Genomic DNA, 11665 nt, shown 5'->3' on the forward strand with positions numbered 1-11665 from the left:
CACTCGCATGCAACCTACTGCTAATGGCTCTCCTTGTGAAGTGAATCTACTTCATGCCCTTTGGGTATGGTGCTTACCCGAAGCTGTACACACTGCCATCCTTGATGCAGATATTTTGCCATAAAGGACCTGATGACCAAAGTCAACACCCTTATAGACAGCCACTTCAGCACCTTCAAGACATCCATCAACGCCTCTGCTTCTGACGAAGTGGATAACTATTTGAAATTGACTAAAGTTGACATGAATGCAGTAAGACCAAGACACCCACCCCCTGATGTGCTGGAGTGGCGACAAAACCACCCACCACCCACCACTTGCTCACGCCCCAACCAACAACCTCTACAGTCAATTACTGACACCAATCGGCCGCAGCTATAATACTACCATTCCAGATTCGGACTGCTGCGAAATTGTTCAAACAGTTGTCAGTGACCAAGAAACGTGTAAGTAGGTCATTGCCTGTGGCGGTGGCATCTCCTGTCACTAATCTTATCTTTTTTACTTGGTGCAGGTAGGGGCGTGGAATTTTTGGTAGACACTGGTGCTCACCATTCTATTCTGCCAAGGTCATTTGCAAGGACATGACACAGTCTGTCTAAATCTTCCGATGTTCACCTCGTAGCTGCCAATGGATCTGCAATTGCCACCCATGGTTACGAGAACCTTACATTATCGTTTGGAAGTGTTGTAGTAGTTTGCAAACTGTGGCCGGACTAGCACGCAGACTGCCTAGTGTCAGAAGGCCGACCACACTCTAATTTCTCACTACACAAAAAATACCGTAAATACCCAGAGATCTGGACAAAAGGTAAACAGTCAAGAAGAAATGGGCACTGGCCACTAACCCTTAATCTTATACTGGGCAAGGGGACCCAGTTATAACCTTATAATACCTCTTTTATTTTTTTCTTGGGTATACCATCTCTCTTCCACCAGTACTATGGACAAAGTTCTCCAGAACAATAACATAGCTAATGGGTTTAGGTAAGATTTTATTTTTACTTCAGCATTAGGAGAAAAAAAAAATAAGTAAAAAAAACCTACGGGCAGGTACGAGCGACATTTTGTGAAAGGAAACGCTTAGAACAGAAAAAATAAAGAACTATTCCTTTCAAAAGGAAAAGAATAAAGGTACTGTAATCATAAAAAAAGTAACATTAATCTGCAATATTGAATAAGGCTTGAACAGCAATAACAAGACTAAAATATTATCTAAAAAAACACACATTGGGCACTCCTATAACATTACAACTAACCAATCTTCACTGTAAATACACATCTCTGTTCAGTACATCGATTCAAATTTCATGGAACTAATTATCCACTATCATTAATGTTTCCATACTAAAATGGAAGGGGCACAGTATTCAGGCGTAAAACTAATGAGGCCAGAAATCTAATCAAATATCTAGAATGATCAGCTGTTGAGAGAAGCACCTAAACAAAAATTCATTTAAAAATCAGCAGCTGAATGCAACATTAAAATAAGTGTACGGAAAACATTTGTCGCAAACCTTTTGAAATTTGAGGTTTAAAACAGAGCTTTCAAATATGAGGACACACACACCAGCATCTTCATGGGAGCAGATGTGCTCATGCAGGACAAACATGAATTATATAGCTTCTTCCAGGCAGGCTTTAGCTACTCATAATGAAGCAAAATATGGTTACTCCTTTAAATCCCCAGGAAGGACACTAGAGTCAGGTTTAACAAGGCAATTAAATTTTTTATGTAGATTTTCTCACAAAAAAAATAAACATCAAAACATAGTCATTTCGGTCAAGTCCAACACCTTTAGTATCACTGTTCCAAGCTTATAACCTAAGAACACTTCAAACTTAAAGGGGAACCCTGTGATATTGTAGTTCATTACTTGGGTAACCAGTCAACGGGGTCTGGACTGATTACACTTCAAGTTTGACTCCCGGAAACTTTTTCTGTCACTGTGGTTCCTTGTTTCTGAGGACGAATATTACAACCAAGAAATAATCATATATAGTCTACATTAGGGCGTGGTTTGCTTACTATACCATTAGAACCATGACACCAATAGCTACAGTCTAGAAGACGAGTGAGCCATCTGTTTACATCAGCAGATAAAACCAATTTCCTCAACAGAGTGCACAACCAAATTTGCTCTGACTTTGGCAGAATTCTCAGTATCCACCTTCTCTATTTCCAAATTCCCAACTGGGTGTAGGGCGTGCTGCTAGTTATATGTTAAAAAAAAAGAAAAAAAAAAAAAACGTTTCCAGATGTGATAGGGGTGACATGATACTAATGTACATCATACAAAACGAAGAAAAAATATTTTAGTTTTAATACAAGCCAGTAACTGACAGCACCTCCTTACTTAGGTTATTAGAAAAACATTTCAATATTAGTTCAATATTTCATTACAAAGAACAAAAGATTTCAGTAGAAAGGTAGAATGATCAATTAAAAATAATTTAATTTATCATCTCTCCCTTCACGTAGTTATCCAATATCATCTATCTATATCACATCAATATTATTACAGTCTTTGGTAATGGCTTAAGGAAAGATAATTCAGTGAGAGGATAGGATGACAAATTACATCGAGATGGATGTATACATAATTGTTTAAACTGGATATCAACTTGTCATCCCAACCCTCAAACCTTACAAATAAGGTGTACAGGCATACTTAGTCATAAAATTAGTCGAGGCAAAAGAGAAAGTGCATTCATTGTAGTAAAAAATCAATTTCATAGGATATAAAAATTATTGCTTTTATACCATTACAACAATAAGAATTTACTAAATCAAATAAAACATAGTCACTGTCATGGAAATATAAAACAAATTATTTTTGTCAATTACACAAACCATGACTCAATTCAGTTTTCCTCACATTCCTCAGCCTTCAACTACCCCAATGTGGGAATCAAAAATGACTAATAGAGATTAATATAAAAAGAATGAAATAAGGAAAAAAAAATTTTTTCCGTACTTAATTCAAGGGGAGATTTATAGTTCTTCTGAGTCTCAAAATTCTGTCTTGTGACATATGCCAGGATTCAACAACCTGCACGCGAGTAATATTAATGTCACGTAACACTGAAGATAGGCTAAGCCGGCGACTCTCCAAGTACAAGCGAGGTGCCTTCAACTGCTTGATAACCTTGCATAATACCTAATATTTGCAGGCTAACAACATTCTCTGATATGGACCAGAGACAGAATCCATATAAACAAAAGACAAAAAAATCCTGAAAAATCTGGCGAATATTCAGGGAAAAGCTTTGGTTGAGAAGACTCAAACAGAGCTGTCACATTCAGATTAGATAAACCCGACTATGCCTCTTCATCCTCGAATTGCACCATGTTTCAAACTTCTATCCAAATGCTGGAAAGGGTTCAAATTCTGAGGAAACTCAGGAGTGGAAGACTATTCCCTTTCTGCAGTTTTTGTCTGATCAGTGAGACGAGGCTTCCACTCAATAACTCGAGGCTGAACTAGAGGTATGTCAGGAACTGGACCTTTAAACTTAGCACATGGGAGACTACATCCACTAGAGATGGATTCTCTGGCAACAGTCAGTCATCACATTCTGGTAGCAAAAAGCCAAGATGGTCATCATCAGGATAACTGGACACTGCTAAATTACAAACAGGGCTAGAAAGTCTAAACTGGAACTCTTGGAGCAAGCAGAAAGCGGTTCAAACAACGGAATGCTGGAAAATTCCCAGAATTCCCAACTCCATGGAGGATGAATGACACCTTCCTCTTGGAAAGAGGAGGCTAAGAATCGAGGTGTTTGAAATTCGGGCACAGGAGAATGAACCATCGATTCAGGATGGGGTTCTACACATTTCAGTGGAGCTGTTCTCCCACAGTTGGAGGATCAAACGATCTCAGACCAATTCAGGCTTCAATATAGGAGTCTCATCAAAATTTTTCTCTCCTAAGTCCTAGCTGGTGTAAGGATGAACTTGGGCTAAGAAATAGTTCTTAATGGACAGTAACTTTTCCTTTGCCATCGGGACTTGTTACAATCTCGAGACAAAAGGTATGATGCGACTATTGCAGCCACACCATACAAATTATTATCACTACTAGAATCTTAACTCTAAGAGACTTCAGATGCAGTCAGACTATTATCTACAAGGCCTGAACTACTCTGAGTCTCAGTTACAGGATCAGGACCCATCAGATACTAGAGAAAGGCCTCCTAAGATAGAATAGAGGTTCAATCCAGGCCTTTAAGCTGGATATGGTGAGCCTTTACCTGTTCACCATCAGGCAGTCTCTGCAGCTCATAGGTGACATTTTAATATACCTTAGTAACACGGAATACCCCTCAAACCTACGGATGAGCTTGCTCGACAGAAGATGTCCCAACTGGTGCAGCTTCTTAAGAACCAGAGAACCCTCCTTAAATGGTTTGTACCGAGGGTGCCCGTCATCTCATGTGTCTTGCATTTCTGCTAAGAGCAATGGAATACTATCAACACCTTGAGCACCCTTCAGAATGCTCTCAGCTGGAGTACAACCAATTTCAATGTGGTTTGAATAGTTGTAACATACTAGTCCCATTTCCAAGATTCCCCAGAAATCAAACTTAGTAACTCACCAACGGTATGGTTCATTCACTCCACTAAACCATTACTAAAGGGTTTATACAGAGTTGTTTTCACATGTAGAACATTGTACCAGTCCAACAACTCAGTAAATTCCTGGGAAATAAACTCAGGGCCATTATCAGTCAATATCCACACTAGAACACGTAGAATAACAGGAAAAAAACAGTCCTCAAGTGCTTGGCATATTGTACTGCTCATCTTATTCCTTATAGGTACTGCCGCCACCCACTTGAAATAATGGTCGACTACCATCAGACACCCAATAAAACCAATACTGTTTGTTTAGAGACTCACAAGGTCCATAACTACCAATTGAATAGGAGAAGAGGTTACTATTTTCATGGTTGACTGGGGAACCACCTCCCTTGAACCCTTATAAGTCTGACATTCCCAACACGTCTGGCACATATCCATAATCATACTACTCAAAGATTTGTGGCAAATGAGTCAACGGAACATTGCAGTCATTTAGCTGATACTCCAGGGAGCATTCTGGAGGTGTGTCTCGGCAACTAGGTCAATCAGGATATTGAAAGGACTACAGGGACTACTGAGATATCTGGGTTCCTTTTCACAAGCAGACCCTGGTGCACATCCACGTCAGACCAACATCTATATGGCAGATAGGAGCATGGAAACCAAGATGCAGGAGAGTAGATCATCTTGATGACAGATTGCATCTGTCGATGATCTACCTGGATCTTGGCCACCTTCATAACGGACAGAAAAGCATTCCCAGATTTCTGTCCACAGTCAGATTTAGGGTTAGTCACTTTCATGAAAGCCTCTATGGCCTGACTAAGTGGGTGTTTCCCAAGAAACCAGTCAGGGTCCAAGATATATAAGTGATGATTACCCATTGTAATTAGCTCTGCCCATACAGTGGTATATAAGTTTTCAGAAGAGTCTCTGCCAATGAGATATGAATAAAAAGAGAAAACCAGAAGTCGGACGGACCCCAGTTCAAAAGGGACTCTTCCCTTCAGACAACAAACACCTATCTTCAAAATCTTGTTATGTCCGATACAAAGAGATGAACAAAAATAGCTAGCCTTTCCTGCTTGTGACGAGAAGTAGCCAACACTGCCTGCGGGTTGCATTCCCTTTTGCACGATCACCGAATTCTAGGAGAAAACATTTGCTGTCTTATCTGTGATGTCTTTGACTTTGAAGTCATTGTGCCAGCTGCAGCTGAACTTTAGCCACCCTTCTGTGACGTTGTGAAGCCTAAAATCACTGTATCAGCATTATATTAACAGCTAAAAACATCTTAACAACGTTCCATTTAGACATTTTATTACTCTATTCACCAGCCTGTTAATATTTTGAATAGTTAATTTGTCATTGAAAGTAAGAAATAACATTGAAATTTAAATTTCTTTGTAAATAAACTTGTCAATAAATGTGGTTTCATTATGTAAGTTTATTTCTAGATTCATATCCCATATTTCAATTGCTGTAGTTGAATCCTTTTTATTTAGAGATTGAAAGAACCTGTAACGATTCTAATATCATAAAAGTAGTAGTCACCCAATGCACAAGAAAACCAACAGGTTCCGGGACTAGCTCTGACTGTTCATCATGACACCCACAATAAGATGTTGATGAATCTTCCCAGATCACATGGTTACTGTGTTCTTATGGCTGTACCCTGCTAATTGAAACGCCTGAGAGTTCTAAGGTCAGTATGTACCACCATTCTTGAATAGGGCTGCCCTGTGTTATTCACGACAGATAACACAAGCTTTTCAGAGGACACTGCTGATGGAAAAGGATCAACTCATAGAATGATTGTTACTGTATAGGTACCAGAATGCAGAGGTTCCTGGAATACCCCTTACACCACCCTTGAAGATAGGCAATACCCAGAGCTTCTCCATCACTCCAAACCATGTAGATATGCTGCACTCTGCTGAACCAAAACTACAGTTTGCCAAGAGATCAAAGTAGTTTATCACCAGTAAGGGAATCTCAGGGTCCTACCAGATTTCACAACTAGGATGGCTTGTTGCTACTTCTTTATCCAGAATGGATGCAGGGAAAGGATCAAGCAAATTTCAAGACAGAGAAAGATACAAGTCACTGTTGCCTGAAAGAAAACCACTTACCCAAGTCGGAGCCCTACTATTATTCATTGAGGTTTCACACAAGTGATCAACCTTGCTGACTGTGATCATGTAGGCAACTTAACTAAGAAAGATGGCTATTGGTGAAAAACACCCCTCTGTCATTTCATTTGACGTGGCAACTGCTAGATGCCAAATCTGACCTGAAATATACAGCTGTTCCATGATTGGAAGAGATACAGGTACATGTTGTAATGGCTCCCCTCTCCTATTGGTGCCTCTATGGAGAGCTCAGGTATCGATGATGTCTGGATGGCAACTGATATCTATAGGTCTGCAATAACAAGGAAAACCCTGAAATATGTCTATCTTAAGTATGCTCTTTGTGCTCACGCCTATTAATATATAACTCTCTATGATATGGTACTGGAAGAGTTCTTCAAGGACAACTGTAAGAGGTTTGTTTGAAGGCAACAGAGAGAGTTAAAGCTACTTGTTCAGAGGGGAGCAAACATACAAAAGTTGAGTCTATGAAACAAGAAAACACCATCTTACTTAAGGCATTAACTCCTGTTGACATCACCACCGTTTTCCAAGAATGGGAGAAACAGAAATCCAAGAATGCAATATTCCAGGAAATGACAAACTACCTGCTGTACATCGAGTGGAAGCAATCCTGGTCTTTGTCAGTGCAACCCGTAATGCTAACCAGGAGCTTCATCTCCAAGCTGGAGAGAAGATTGGTAAGCTCTTCTTTCCCTTTGACAAGTGCTGTATTAACCCATGACAGGACCCCGAGTGTTCAAGTTTCTTTGGGGCTCTTACCATCCCCCAATGGGGTACCCCTGCAAATTTCACATTCTCTTTTTACACAATTTATTATAATGATATTACTACAGAAGTAAATCATTCACAATTCTCAAATTTAACAGTAAATGTAAAAAAGTTGCACAGGTCCATGCTCTTGGTGGGCCCCAGATCTTGCTGGACCCCAAGGCTTCAGCCTAGTCAGCCTTATGGATAATGCAGCTCTGCCTTTGACCAGATCATATACAGGCAACTCTGGCCCAGATGCATCACAGACATGCATAATCTGAAGACCAATCACCTTGAAACTTGGGAAGAACTGCAAGTAGGCAACATTGCTGTCAAAAAAAATGTCAGTCCCCTTCGAATCCACTTGGGCGAATTCATGTGAACATCTGAAAATGCTGATGAAAATTCATTCTGGACTTGTAAGCATTTTGGACAATGGCAATCCTAGTCTGAGCTTTTCCCTGATCACGCAAGAACTCTCCTGTGTTGTAAAAAAGATCAAGAGTCAGTTTGGCTTGGAGTCTGACAAAACAAGAAATTATCATGACCTTGGGCGATGTACTATCAAAAAGGAGAATGTTGTTATCAAAAAGATCAAGGCAGCCATACTGAAACATAGGAAGCCATTTGCTGCTAAAGGTGACAAGCTGTACAATGTAATCAATCATTCATACATCCCTGATGAGTATGTACCTACAATATTGAATGCATCTGTGACTGGTCAAAGACAAGACAAGACAAGACAAGACTATAGATCGAAAGCCGACCAAGGACTTGTACGGTAGATTGATGGTCCTGTAAATATCCAAAGAAACATCAACCAGGAAGAGGCAATAGGGAACCATTAATTCACTCTGAATCTGAGATCCCTTTTTGTTCCAGATAGTGCAATCCTGCCATGCCTGGTCAAATTTAAATTTGGTTAATTTTCTCATTAAATTGGCAACGGAGGGAACTCCACAGGATGATCACCAGTCAGAAGATGGGATGGACACCACACCAGATGTTCAAAGGAGCAAGAAATCCCAGGTAGATGAAATAGTTCTTCTACAGAAGATGGCAAAAGACCAGCAACCAATATTACAGTCAAAGATCTCACTGAATGCTTCAACGGCAGGTTTATGTCTGTCACAAAAGATTATAATGAAATCGTCCTTATGTTTGACACACACAGGGAGGATTCTCTGAAGGGTACCAATCTATTAAAAAGGCCAGAGATGACACAATCCTAAAACAAATCCCAATAAGCCGGTTCCTTTCATATAACAAGATGAAGGCTGACCTGACTAATTATCTTTCTGCAAAGACTCTAGAGTTTAACAGTACATCATACAAACTGATCATCACCTCTTCTTTAGGGCATGGTATCTGGAGCAACGAAGACTTGCTATTCCAGGTTAACCATCATGAAGAAGCAGACACATTGTCAATTTACCAAGTTGTCCTGGCATCACATCAAAACCCATCTGATGTATAATTTTTTTCTTCTTACCAAACACAGATGTCCTAGCGTTGATAATAGTAAACTATAAACTAATGCTGAAGAACATGTCCATTTTCATGTCTTTTTGGTTTTAGGGATAGACCCAATATGGAGAGCCATTGGGTCAGAAGAGCAGACTTTGCTACCCATACTTGCATTCACTAGCGGTGACAACATTGGATGATTCCCTTGTATAGGCAAAGCAATCTGATTGCAAGTTTACATGAAAGCAGTTAGGGACCAAAACTGTTGGCCACTCTGACTAGTTTTGTCTTTGCAGACTACCCCCAAAGGCATCTACATCAAGATAATCTCCAAACTGTGGTGTAATCCTCAGTAAGCATTTGACAGAAAGTGACAAGCTACCACCTACCCTTGGAGCTTTGAAACAACATGTTCTGAGAGTCCACATTCAAGCTAGAGTCTGGAGGCAGGCCATCATAGCTCTGCAGGATCCTAAGTTGAAACCAACTTTCCAGCTCCAAAGAGAATCATTTAAATGGTTAGCTTCTAATAAAAAAAAAAGACTTTTCTTCTGCCAGATGTTCTTGCAGATCAAAAACTTGTACTGTGCCAATATTTTCAAGTGCGGCAGCTATTGATAAAATGATGAGGACACAGAACAAGTATAAAACTAATGATGATGATGCTGGTGATGATATTGTGACAGGCTGAGAGAGGGTTGTGAACTTAAAGGCAGGATGCAATCAACTGAGTTGTTTATTAAGGAACACTCTCCTTTATATACAAAACCTCAAGGCAACAGGACATAACATGTTTGAGAGACAGACAATATTACAGAGCAAAACCAGCAAACATGAATTTTCATGTTCGTTTTAGTGCGAGGGAAGAGCGGAGATACAAGCATAATATATACAAAAGGAATTATGTACAATTGTGTGACACACGGTTGGTACATGGCTCCCCCTCTAAAAATGACATACTGAACATGTTAAATAGGTGCCCTGAATCTGGAGAGGTAGTAATAAAAACTGCGCCGATTAGGGGCAGTGAGTGGCTGTAGAAGTCGATGGTTGGGGTGTAAGCGAGTGGTGGATGATGGGTGGCTGTGTTGCTGCTCCGGCTCGTCACGGGGTAGGCGAGTGTGTCCTACGGCATTCATAGGCGTGTGTGTCCTACGGCATTCATAGGCGTGTGTCCTACGGCATTCATAGGCGTGTCCTACGGCATTCATAGGCCTACGGCGTTCAATTGGCGTGTATGCCCTACGGCATTCATAGGCGTGTATGTCCTACAGCATTCACGTCACGAGTGGAGGCGTTGAGGGAGGTTTTGAAGGTCATGAAGTGACTGTCCATAAGGGCACGAAGTAGGTTCACCGCACGAGGAGAGCTGTCTGCGGCAGGTTGCAGGCGAGCGATACTGGTCATTTCCCTGAGGGCAAGCGAAGCCCTTTGGTCCCCCAACGGTTGTTGCGAGAGCTGAAAAAGCTTTGCTATACGGGCGGCTGGCGACGGCATGTACTGCGAAAGAAGGTATGTTTTGAGGGCGTCATACGCTATTGGGGTGTCTCCTTGTTCACAAAGCCAGTCGGATATTTCTGGGAAGGTGTCCTCGGGTATCGCCGCGAGAACATAATCCGCTTTGGTGGTTGAGCGAGTCACGCCCCTGATACGAAACTGGACTTCTTCGCGCTGAAACCAAGCAAACGCCTCTCCGCTGGCGAACGGTGAAAGTTTCAATGGGGTGGCCGCAGCGCCAACTGCTGTAGTAGAGTCCGTCATAGTACCAACGATGGAGGGGCGAGGGAGGTGGGGGTGGAAGGCAGTGGGAGCGAGTCGACTTCTGGGGTCACCAATGTGACTGTGCCGAGTGAGGTTAGAGGGGGCGGGTTGAAGAGGTGTCGACAAGTACGAGTCTGCATTGACCAATCGTCGGTGGGCGACATCGACCAGAAGGTGGAAATGAGAGAGGAAATCTGCACCGAGGATTGGCATTGTGACGTCAGCAACGAGAAACTTCCAATTGAATTTACCGTTTCCGAACGATAATGTGAGGTTCTCGTAACCGTAGGTGGGTATCGCAAATCCGTTGGCAGCTACCAAGCGGACGTCGGCAGATGTAGACAGACTACGTCGTGCCTTGAAGAGTTTCCTTGGCAAAAGAGAACGACAAGCACCCGTGTCTACCAAAAATCGCACGCCCGTTCCTGCATCCTGTAAAAAGAAAAGATTAGAAACATGGGAGGCCACCGCCACAAGCGATGGCCTACTTACACGTTTTTTGGCCACTGACAATCCTTGGCACATTTCTTCGCGGTTGCCCCGAATCTGAAGTGGTAGTAGCAAAACTGCGGCAGATGGGAGGTAGTAATTGGAGGTGTATGTACCAAATGGAGTGGTGATGGCGGTCTTGGGGATGTCTTCTGGGCAGAAAACTTCCGGGTACGACGTGAGGAGGTGGGCGTAGGCATCCGTGGGTGCGCTGATGTGGAGAGCGGAGATACAAGCATAATATATACAAAAGGAATTATAAGTCCAGTTTCGTATCAGGGGCGTGACTCGCTCAACCACCAAAGCGGATTATGTTCCCGCGGCGATATCCGAGGACACCTTCCCAGAAATATCCGACTGGCTTTGTGAACAAGGAGACACCCCAATAGCGTATGACGCCCTCAAAACATACCTTCTGCAGCAGTACTCGCCGTCGCCAGCCGCCCGTATAGCA

The sequence above is a fragment of the Palaemon carinicauda genome, chromosome 8 (genome assembly GCF_036898095.1).
Source record: "Palaemon carinicauda isolate YSFRI2023 chromosome 8, ASM3689809v2, whole genome shotgun sequence".
In the NCBI taxonomy this organism is placed as follows: domain Eukaryota; kingdom Metazoa; phylum Arthropoda; class Malacostraca; order Decapoda; family Palaemonidae; genus Palaemon; species Palaemon carinicauda.